The following is a 12,247-nucleotide window of genomic DNA, read 5'->3' as shown; positions in this document are numbered from 1 at the left end:
GGTAAAGCCTGTGGGAGTGTAGCATCCTGGATTTTCATTTGCTGATGGGGCATCATTCAAGGTAAAGAGAAACAGCTAAAAAAAAAATCTAATGATTAGAACTTGGAATGTGAAAAGTATGAATTTAAGAGCACTGGAAGTGATTGAAAATGAAATGGAATGCATAAAGATAGATATCTTAGGCAGTAGTTGCCTGAAATGGAATAGCATTGGCCATTTTGAATCAGAGAATCATATTTACTAAAATAGGAATAATGCAATCAAGTGGGATGGCATGGCATTTATTATCAGAAAAGATCTTGCTAAATCCATCATGAAGTACAAAGCTGTTGTGACAAGATTAATTTATTTACTTCCCTTCAAAGAAATCCAGTCAGTACAACTACTAGCCACAGAAGCAGTGATGAAGAAATTTAAGAATTTTATTGACTTCCATTGGAAATTGATCAGACATACAAAACAGATGTATAATTAGTTATTGGCAATTGGAATGCAAACGTTGCAAACAAAGAGGAAGGAACATATTTGGAAAATATGGTCTTGGTGGTAGAAATGAGGCTGGAGATTGCATCATAGAAGTTTGCTGCAACAATGTCTTATTAGCAAATATCATTTTTTAACCACAAAAAAGAGAACTGTACACATGGATTTCTAGAGATGGAATGCAGAGAAATCAAATATCTGTGGGAAGACACAATGGAGAATACCTTACTCAATAACAGCAGCTAAAACCAGGTGCAGGGCTGCTGTTGACCATCAACTGCTCATAGGTAAGTTCAGGATAAAACTGAAGAAAATTAAAACAAGTCTACAAGAGCCAAAAATAAGACCTTGAGTCTATCCCACTTGAATCTGTAAACATCTGAGAAGAGATCTGACACTTTGAACACTGATGAGAGAAGACCATACGAACCGTAGGAGGGCATCAAGGTCATCATATCAAGGTCATCATTCACGAAGAAAGCAAAAGGTCCTTAAAAATACAAGAAAGAAAGAAATGATCAAAGTGGATATCAGTAGAGAATCTGAAACTTGCTCTCAATCATAGAGTAGCTAAAGCAAATGGAAGAGAGGATGGAGCCTAGGGGCTGAATAGAAAATTTCAAAGGGCAGCTCGAGAAGATGAAGCCAAATTTGTAATGAAATGTGCAAACACCTACAGGGAGAAAACTAAAAGGGAAGAACTCTCTCAGCATATCTGAAAATGAAAGAACTCAAGAAAAATGTTCAAGCCTCTAGTTGTAATATTGAAAGATTTGATAGGCAAAATATTGAGTGATGCAGGAAGCATCAAGAGAAGATGGAAAGAACACAGAGTCACTGTATCAAAAAGAACTCGTTCACATTCCACCACGTCAGGAGGCAGCATATGAGCAAGAACCAGTGGTGCTGAAGGAAGAAGTTAAAATTTCACTGAATGCATTAGCAAAAAACAAGGCTCCAGGGATAGGTGGAATATCAACCGAAAATTTTTAGCAAGCTAAAGAAGTAATTGAAGCACTCATTTGACTATGCCAGGAAATTTAGAAGACAACCACCTTGCCAATTGACTGGATGAGATCTTTTCATGTGCCCATTCTATAGAAGCGTGACCCAACGGACTCAAACTAAAGAACAATATTATTCATAAAGCATACGAGTAGAATGTTACTTAACATCATCCAACAAATGGTTGGAGCTGTACCTTTAGGGGGAGCTGCCAGAGTTTCAGGCCAGATTCAGAAAAGGAAGTGGAACAAGGGAAATAATTGTGGATGTCAGATGGGTCTTGGTTAAGAGCAAAGAATAGCAAAAAGATGTTTACTTGTGTTTATTCAATTATACAAAGGCATTGAACTGTGTGTACCATAACAAACCGTCGATAACCTTGAGAAGAATGGAAATTACAGAACACTTCATTGTGTTCATAAAGAATTTCTACATGAATCCAGAGGTAGTTGTGTGAACAGATCAAGGAAGTACTGCATAGTTCAAAATCAGGAAAGGTGTGCATCGTGGTTGTATCCTCTCACCATGCAGTGCCATCTTTCTGTATTCTGAGCAAATCACCAGAGAAACTGGCTTATATGAAGAAGAATGTGGCATCAGGATTTGAGAAAACTCATTAAAAGCCTGCTATATGGAGATGACACAACTTTATATGTTGTCAGTGAGGAGGAATTGAAGTACTTTATGATGAAAATCAAGAATTGTAGCCTTCAGTCTGAATTGCAATTTAATGTAAGGAATACCATAGTCCTCACAACTGGACAAATAGGTAACATCATAATAAATGGGAAAAAGGTTGTCAAGCATTTCGTCTTGCCTGGAAGCACAATCGATGCCCACAGGAGCAGCAGTCAAGAGATCCAAAGATGTTTTGAATGACATAAATCTCCGCACGAAATGTCCTTGACGTATCGGAGAACGGGGAGTTACTTTGAGGACTAAGGTGTTCCTGACCCCAGTCATGTTATTTTCTATTGGATCATATGCATTTTAAAGTTGTACACTGAATAACGAAGACCAAAGAATGAATGCCACTGAATTAATTGTGATGCTGTTGAAGAATATTGAAAGAACCATGGACCTGTAAATGGGCAAACTGCTCTGTGTTGGAAGATATAAGGCCAGAATACTCCTTAGGGGTAAGGATGACAAGACTGTCTTTGATACCTTGGATATATTATCAGGATAGACCAGGCCCTGGAGAAGGACATCATGTTTGGTAATGTGATTTATGCCACCTGAGAAAAAAATCTGGGAAGCCACAATATATGAAGAAGAATGCAGTATCAGGATTGGAAGAAGTTTGATTCAATGCATGATATAGAGATGACACAATCTTGTTAGGTAAAAGTGAGGGGGACTTGAATCACTTGATGAATATCAAAGATGGAAACTTTCAATGTGAATTACAACTCAATGTAAAGAAATAAAAAATCCTTGCAACTAGACCCGTAGGTAAAATTATTATAAATGAAGAAAAGGTTGAAGTTTTAAGGATTCCATCCTTCTTGGATACAAAATCAGTGCTCATTGAAACAGCAGTCAAGAGATCAGATCACACTTTGCATTAGGTACATCTGCCCCACAAGACTTCTTTAGTCTTAAGAAGAAAGGCTTTTACTTTGAAGACTTAGATTCACTTAAGATGTGGTATTTTCAATTCCCTCATATGCATGTGAAAGATGGACATTGAAAAATCAATCCATTTATACTATAGTGTTGGCAAAGAATATTGAAAGTACCATTGACTTCCACAAGAACAAACATCTGTTTTGGAAAAATTACAGACAGAATGTTCTTCAGAATCAAAGATATGGAGCCTTAATTTCACATACTTTGGATATATTATCAGAAGAGTCCAGTCCCTGGATGAGGACATCATGCTTAATAAAAGTTGAGGGGCAGGGAAAGAGGAAATAACCCGATAGGATAGATTGACATAATGACTTCAGCACTGAGTTCAAACAAAGGAATAATTGTCAGGATGGTGATGGATTGGAGGTGTTTGGTTCTGTTGTACATAGGGTTGCTATGGATTGGTACAGTGTGGACAGTACCTAGCAACAACAATATTCAGTATGATGTTTGCTTTCTCTTATTTTCTGAAATATAGAATTGCATGTCTATATTGCTACCAGTTTTTATTATCTTTCTTGTGTTATATATCTAGATATAAGACTGTGTTGTAAATGCTTATTCTGTAAACTGCTACATGTGTTTATTTTAATCCAAATGCTTTGCTCAGTTTGACTAGATGGAATTACATATTTCTGCTAAACAATAGCCATTAAGATGAACACTATGAGAACTGAGAATATAGTTTCTGTAACAATATTGTCTCAGGCATCATTGCTATTTCAAAGTTAGCAATTTCTTTATCTTTTTCTCGGCTCGAGTACAGTTATACAAGGGGCACTCCCCCCAAAAAATTCAGGTATTTTTTTCAAAGCTATGCATTTTTTTTCCTTTTACAAAACAACCTTGTCACCTTCAAAGTATTCTCCATTCCACTTAGTACATTTGTCAAATCTGCAATTCCATTCTTGGAAATATTTTTCAAGCTCATCTGCCTGGATGACTTACAGCACCTCCCTCTTTTTTTTCAATTCATCTTTTCTGGGTCTTCAAGTCATTTTCCTTTCAATCCCCTCTTCATTCGTGGAAACAGAAAGAAGTCTCATGGATCTATGTCAGGTGAGTAATATGTGTGGAGCAAGAAAGGCATGCTGTTTCTTGCCCAAAACTGTCACACTGAGATGTCTGCATGAGCAGGTGCATTGTTGTGGTGGCAGAACCATCTGCCTGTTACACCATCTTTTCAGAAACTCTAAATAGAAAGTTTGCTTAACAGTCTGATCTAGAGGAACGACAGCAAATGCCCTACAAGTCCACATTTCTGTTCATTCGGGAAGGTGAGGGATGTCCAGAACAAGGTTTGTCATCATTGGACATTTCACACTATTTGGAATGAGACAACCACTCATACACTTGCCTTTTTTCCTATAGTACTGTTCTAGTAAGCTGTGTTCAACACCACAACAGTTTCTGCAACATTTTTCCTGAGCAGGAAACAAAATTTCACAGCTGCACGCTGTTCTGTTAAATTGGCCATCAAGAAAACTGAGGTTCAAGCAAAACTGCTTTCACAAAAAAATTCACTCTGACCAGAGAGAACCTGTCAAGTTGATGCCACTAGATGCACTCGCTCAGAGTAATTTGTTCAATGTTCACATCATGGGAAAAAAGCATACAATGGAAGCTTGCCCAGTAGAACTTGTTTTTTTTCCATTTGTGTGTGTGTGGGGTGCTACCATCTCATATGTATCACACAGACAAGAACATTTTTGGTTGATATTATAAATGAATCCATGTGTTCACAGTGTCTTCTGATCCCCTATCATTATCAGGACTGCCACAGCATACTATTGTCTCTAAATGTTCTGGTTGGGAAAGGTTAGGGGGTGGTGTGGATGGCAATTTTTCATTTTTGGATAGATAACATATTAATTTACTTCTTACATTTTAAAGCAAGTAAAAAGAATTATTGTTTTAACAGCCAACGATATGATGGTTAAATGTAAATTTTAAAGGAAGCTTTAATTATATAATGTTGCATATTTTAAATTGATAGTTTAAAAAAATTCCAGCATTGCTATATATTCAGAGTCAATTCAAGATTGTGGTACGTTTGTAAAATTTGAGAACAAATCTTAAACTCACAGATTGAATTTCTTATATTAGAAACTCCAAAAATTCTTTTAGAATAATATATTTTTAAAGTGTAATTTCAAAACCTAAAAATGAGATACAGAATAAACACTTTTCAGAAGATATTGGATACTGTGTTAATGTAGGTGAACTAGAGAAACACATCCAGAGACAGTCATATGTGTATATGAAAGAGCTTTATATCAAATGGTAATTGTCTATTAAGAAAACATCCCAGCCCAGTCTAGATCAAGTCATTAAGCCCAATGTTAGCCCACATGTCAGATACTAGTCCATAAAGTCCTCTTCAGACTTAGGCAACAGCTGCAGTGTTGCTGAATGCAGGAAGATCACAGGTCGGTGGGTGGGAAGTCATGTGGATCCAGTGTTGATGGAACCATCTCAGCACTGGTGTGAGTCTCCATGTGGCTCCTCTAGCTCCAGGCTCTGGCTCCATCAGCATAGCCCCATGTGGCTTGTCAGCAGGAATACAAAGCAGAGAAAGAGAGTGTATGCTGCCTCTAGGAAGGAAGACAGGAGTTCCCAGAATCTTCAGGAGAAACCAGGTCCATACAGAGACCTGATTGACAGACTAGACTACCCCTTCACTCAAGTTGACAGGAGATTATGTAACTGCCACAGGTACCATTTATTAAAATATGCAAAAGGAAGAGAATCATTTTCATAGAAATAGAGAATTAATGTTTTATCAAATAAAGTGTTAAAGTGAAATGTATAATGCAATTATATATAAACAAATCTGATAATAAAATCACATCTACAGTGATGTTAGTGTAATTTAATTATAAGATTCTAATTTAAATAATAATTATACATAAGATTCTAAAATGCATGAGCCTTTGTTTCTTGTTTTATGAAAATGTCTTCATTGAATTTAAGCAGTAATTTTCCTTCTGTTTGGAAAAAGAAACCCTTTAAAGAAATATATGATAGTTTTTAACTTTGTAATTCTTATTCAGCACATCTGAAGTGTTCATATGAAAAAAGCTACTAAAAAATCACATTTAATACTATAATAGTCATCTATCATAATTCTTTATCATTAACAATATAAGAAGAGTGTAGCCATCAGAACCACAAAGCAAGTTAAGACACACCTGTGTGTTCACATATCTATTGTACATGAATAGAGAAAGTCAAGTTGGCATTCTAAAGGCTAAATGAACCTCAATTTTTATTTTCTTTAGAAACAAACATGGTCTCAACATTACTATTTGTGTTCTGATAATAGATGTTGACCTCTTTTTACCATTCAATGAAAATATTCAACCCTCAGAAATTCTACACTTGTCCTTGTATCAAGGCCCTTAAGCCAAATTTTTCATTTTTTACCTTATTTCTCTCTATGATTCTGTTTCGGTATTTTAAATTATCTTTTTATTTTTTGAACATTCCTGAAATTCTAGAAGGGATGTGACAGGAATCTCAGTACTCGATATTGCTGACACGTGAACGCCAGACTCTACAAGGTCAGATGAAAACACAAAGCAGACAGTGTGTTAGTCTGGGTAGACCAGAGAAACAAAATTCATGGACACTCATATTTTATAAGAGGAAGTTTTATATAAAGAGTAAGTGTACATTAAGAAAGTATTCCAAACAAGTGCTATCCAAGCCAGTAAGTCTAACATTAACCCATATGTCTGACAGCGATCTACAAAGTTGTCCTTAATCTCAAACAACACATGATGCCAACTGCAGGAGGAAAGTCAAATCAGTGAGCATGTAAGCATCTCAGTGCTGGCAGGGGTCTCCACATGGCTTCTCCAGCACCCAGGGCTGCATCGGGGTAGGCCCATCTGTCTTCTCAGGGATGTCTCACAGAAAGTGAGCCTTGCCAGGTGAGTCAGCTGTACACTGGTTCGACCATCAGAGAAAAAAGAGACAAGAGAGGTGAAGCTCGCCTAGCCATTTCTCTCTCCACCCTTCAATTAATCCCACATGGGTTCATTGGCCAGGTTGGCACAATAAACCTTAACTATCACAGACAGATAAATATATAGATGATAGATAGATAGATAGATAGATAGATAGATAGATAGATAGATACTACTGAACAAAGTCCAGATTTGATGTGACGTCAGGACAAGAAAAAAATGTGGGGGTGTGAAAACTTGTGTTAGTATGTAAAACAGAGGCTTCAAAACCAAACCAAACTCATGTTATCGAATTGATTCCAGCACATAACTGCCTCTGTGGGTTTGCAAGACTATAACTTTTTATGGAAGTAGAAAGGCTCAGCTTTCTCTTGAGGAGCAGCTGGTGGTTTCAAACTGCTAACCTTGTGGTTAGCAGATAACCACTATATCAGCCTGCTCTTCTGTTAAGTGGCTTAAAGTTATACAAGGTCTATTGACAAGGAATATACATTAGAGAATATACAAGCATGCCATTTGCTCCCCCCAAAGGTCTTTAAATATGATTTTTAATTTGATACTATTTATAAAAAGAGTCCAACTTGTAGTATGTATACAATATTAAAATTGTCTGCATGCTTTTTAGAAATTCTTATAGACACATATACAGACAAGGTGTGAAGCTGAAAGCTTTCAAATAAAGCAAACCTGGCCTTAGGTTTCCACCTGTGGGTGAGAAATGTCCTAAGGGTGCCTGTGTAAAACCAGAAACTCCTTCTGACCTTAGGGAGGAGGGAAGGGAGGTGGGGTAAAAGGGGGAACCGATTACAAGGATCTACATATAACCTCCTCCCGGGGGGATGGAAAACAGAAAAGTGGGTGAAGGGGGATGTCGGGCAATGTAAGCTATGATAAAATCATAATTTATAAATTATCAAGAGTTCATGAGGGAGGGGAAGCGGGAAGCGAGAGGGGGGCGTAGAAAAACTGAGCTGATTCCAGGAACCCAAGCAGAAAGCGAGTACTTTGAGAATGATGAGGGCAACAAATGTTTAAGTGTGCTTTACACAATTGATGTATGTGTGGATTGTGATAAGAGTTATATGAGCCCCAATAAAATGATTTTTAAAAATTCCCTTGGATCACAAGCCAGGCTTTGGTGTGAATTCTTTCTCGTGCAAAGGCAAGGGCCGAAGTATTTCCACCGGAGGAACCTAACATAGTCTGGTGCAGTGTGACTCAGATGTATGACTGAGGAAACAGCGGCTCAGCTGGACTTTAAAACTGCACTGCGCGTGATTTGAAAAGGACACCAGCCTGGCCTTTTCCAGCTGAGGAAGTCGCCGGGAGACCTGCTCTTTAGAGCCACGCATGGTATATTGTTGGAGCCCCATCCCCTTGTGTCTGTTTTTCCATCTGTACTCTATGGGGCTGTGCATCTGCCTTTCTGTGTTTCTGGGGACTTCCTTGCTCTCCCCAGCCTTGATCCCAGGGATTGGATGGAAAGACTGCTATCTGTAGGGTTGGGGAATTTCAGTCCCCAAAGCCTTGCTGAGCTTCAGTGATCTGCTTTGGGCCCGGGTGCACTGAAACTGCAGTGACTGACCTTGAGGCATCGAGCTCTTGTGACTGCTCTGTTGTTTTGTTTTCTAGATGGGTAATGCTGTCCCCAAGCGTTCAGCGCTATACTGCACTCAGTAAATGGGATAGATTTGACTGGGAGAGGCTAGAGCAGCTAACGGAGGCCCTGAGAAATCATACTGCTGTCGATTTAGATTCCTATGAAGGGCAAGTCTTACTCAGGGACAAGTTTCTCACTCAGGCTGCACCGACTATTCAGAAGAAGCTCCAAAAGTTAGTGCAATATCCGGAAGGACTTACCCTAGATGATATGGTCGCTGGTATTAATGCTACCTTTTATAATGGGGACCAGGAGGGATGATGCAGGCTCAGGGGAAAGATAGAAGGAAGGACATCAGGCATGCCCAGGTACTGACCACACTTGCTGACTGCCTGTCATCTGCCTTCCAGGTTTCCCAGATCCGTGACCAAAGTGCCAAGTGTTAGCAGCTGGGCCACTGGGCATGGAACTGCCCTAGCTGTAACATGGCCACCCAAGGGCCATGCCATGCCGGCAAGTAAGCTGGTCATCATGGTGTCCTTTGTCCTATGGCAGAGATCCAAGAGGGAGGGCGCCCTCAGGCCAGTGAGCAGCTGCTCATTGAAGATTGGCCCAGCTAGCGAAGCAGCAGGAGAGCTGTAGCAGGTTTGGAAGCTTGGGTGAAAAATCAATGTGACAGCAAGGTCAGTGGATGTCCTCCTAGATACGGGGCTGCCTGTCCTGTCCTCACCTTCTTCCCTGGACTCTGGGCACCATTCACAGGTGTCACTGGGGAAGCTGTTGCACCCAGACCCCTCAGGGCTGGAGCATACAGACAAGCACTCCTGAGAGCTGTTGGGAGGGTGTTTCTCTGCCACCCCAGGACAGCGAAGTGCTTCACAGAGAACCCTACCTCAGACCCATCACAGTCTTTAAGCCAGTGAATGCTTTCACCTGGTGCCCGTGTTTAAAGTGAACTAGCACCCATGCCTGTCAGTCCTAAGATTTCTTTTCCAAACTTCACATGACACTACCCCCTCCTCCAAGGGCACTGCCATCTCACAGCCTCACCCCTATTTCACCTAAACTGTCCACCGGTTTTGTCTCTTCTTCCACACGTTCTCAGGTTATCAAGGTGCCTGAGTCTAGTGTGCCAGCTCCAGGGCCACCAGATCCTGGACCACCCCAACGTCATCCATCGTGGGCCCTGAGTGGACAGCCCCTTCCAACAGAGTAGGAAAGGTGTGGACCCAAAGCCCCACTCCATGCCCCCTTTGCCAACAAGAAGCAGCCAGAGATGTCTTCGCCCAGTACCGCCAAAGATTTGGGTCCATAGCTCTTCAGTGGGGAAAGGTTAGGTAGCTAGAACAGGGATCAGGTTGTTCAATGGGCGTGCCCCAAATTCAGGCTCTGAGCCAGGAAGGGGCGGTACAGCTAGGTGGGTGGTACGCTTGGATTGTTTCCATCTAGACCAGGTGGGCTTAATTCAACCAATGGGGTCAGCCAGCACCGTGGACCACGCCTCCTAGCAGAAGGCCCTAAAACGCCAGAAACATTGAGAACATGGCTTTCTTTTCCAGCTGCTCTTGCGTTGGGCTGCCCTTTCTCTGGCCTCAGGTTTCCACGTGTGGGTGTGAGGTGGTGCGCTGAGCGTGCCTGTGTAAAACCTGCAACTCCTTCTATCCTTTATAAAAGTTCCCTTGGCTCACAAACCAGGCTTTGGCGTGGATTCTTTCTCATGCGAAGGCAAGGACGGAGGTAATTTCATGGAAGGAACCTAACAACAATACTTCCCCCAATGTGTCTTATCTAGTACACAGTGTCTTTCAGCTGCCCAGAATCCAATTGTGAGGCATGGCTTAGCCATCCTGTTAATTATCCATTAAACCTCTCCCTCTTCCAAAAGAGCCTTTTGATTCTGTGGGTTAAGCATTGGGCTGCTGACAGCAAGGTCAAGGGTTTTAATCTACCAGTCACTTGCATCACAGGAGAAAGTTAAGGCTGCCTGCTTTTCTAAAGAGTTAGCGTTGAAAAGCCTAAGGAGTATTTCTATTCAATATTATAATTTTGCTATGAGTTAGAATCGACTTAATAGCACTGGGTTTTCTTGATTTGTTTCCTCAAAGTGGGGGTTAAATCTTGGCTATTGCTGAATTGCATAGACTAATATTGAGTGAGCTTCACTTCAGGAGAATGATTTAGGTGGCACAAACTGTGTAGATGCTTCTCTAGTAGCTTAAAGGTTAGAGGTTCAAACCCGTCTGGGGGTACATAGGAAAAAAGGCCTGGCAATCTGCTTTTGAATACTTCCAGCCATGAAAACCCTGCACAGTGCTATTCTACTCTGCCCACATGGGGTCGTCGTGAATCAGAAATGACCTGATATCAACTGATTTTAATGTAATGGAGTTCAACATTATTGGCATATATTACATTTCTCTATCCCCCTAATGATCATAGGATGACTGGTTTTCAGAGGACTTTTCTTCTTATCCTGCATATCTATTACTTTTTTGGAGTGTGGCTGTTAAAAATACTCACCCAGAATTTTTATGAGATGTTGCTTTATGCACGGAAGGTAGTCTGTTCAAACCCACCACAGGAGGAAGATGAGACATTCCACTTTATGAAGATTTACAGCCACAGTCACCCCCAAAAGGTTGTTATAAGTCAGCGTGAACGGCAGAGCGTTCGGGAGAACTTGATGTTTAAAACTAGATTATACTTTGGAGAGTGGAGGGTGAGTGGGTTGGAAAGGGGGAACTGATTACAAGGATCCACATGTGACCTCTTCCCTGGGAGAGGGACAGCAGAGAAGGGGGGAAGGGAGACTCCGGATAGGGCAAGATATGACAAAATAACGATGTATAAATTACCAAGGGCATATGAGGGAGGGGGGAGTGGGGAGGGAGGGGGGGGGAAGAGGACCTGATGCAAGGGGCTTAAGTGGAGAGCAAATGCCTTGAGAATGATTGGGGCAGGGAATGTATGGATGTGCTTTATACAATTGATGTATGTATATGTATGGATTGTGGTAAGAGTTGTTTGAGTCCCTAATAAAATGTAAAAGAAGAAAAGAGAAAAAAATGATTAGGGCAAAGACTGTACAGATGTGCTTTATACAATTGATGTATGTATATGTATGAACTGTGAAAAGAATTGTATCAGCCCCAATAAATTGTTAAAATAAAAAAAAACTAGATTATACTTTATAGTCACAGACTGAAATCACCGTTTCCAAAATAATTGTCTAAAAAGAGCTCATGCTAGTTATCTGAAGGTGTCAGTCTTTGCCACTCTTCACTTGCACAGGAAGAGTTACTAACAAGAGTGGTCATTGTCGGTCTCCTTTTCATTGTGATTCAGCAAAGGTTTACAGACTGCATTGGTTTTCCATTCAACAGTTGTTACATAACATTGTTTCAAGGACCTGCAGTGCAACTGTCCTCTGCCCACTTGCTTCCTCTGTTTACCTTATAGTTGCCATTCTTTTCTATCCATCCTGTCTTCTGAGTTATTATTCAGCCAATGGGCAAAGGGCAAGCACGGTCCTTTTGCTTGCATGCGCTTTCTT

This window comes from Tenrec ecaudatus, chromosome 7, assembly GCF_050624435.1.
Source record: "Tenrec ecaudatus isolate mTenEca1 chromosome 7, mTenEca1.hap1, whole genome shotgun sequence".
Classification (NCBI taxonomy): domain Eukaryota; kingdom Metazoa; phylum Chordata; class Mammalia; order Afrosoricida; family Tenrecidae; genus Tenrec; species Tenrec ecaudatus.
The sequence above is the reverse complement of the archived record's forward strand: the minus strand, read 5'-3'. Positions refer to the sequence as shown.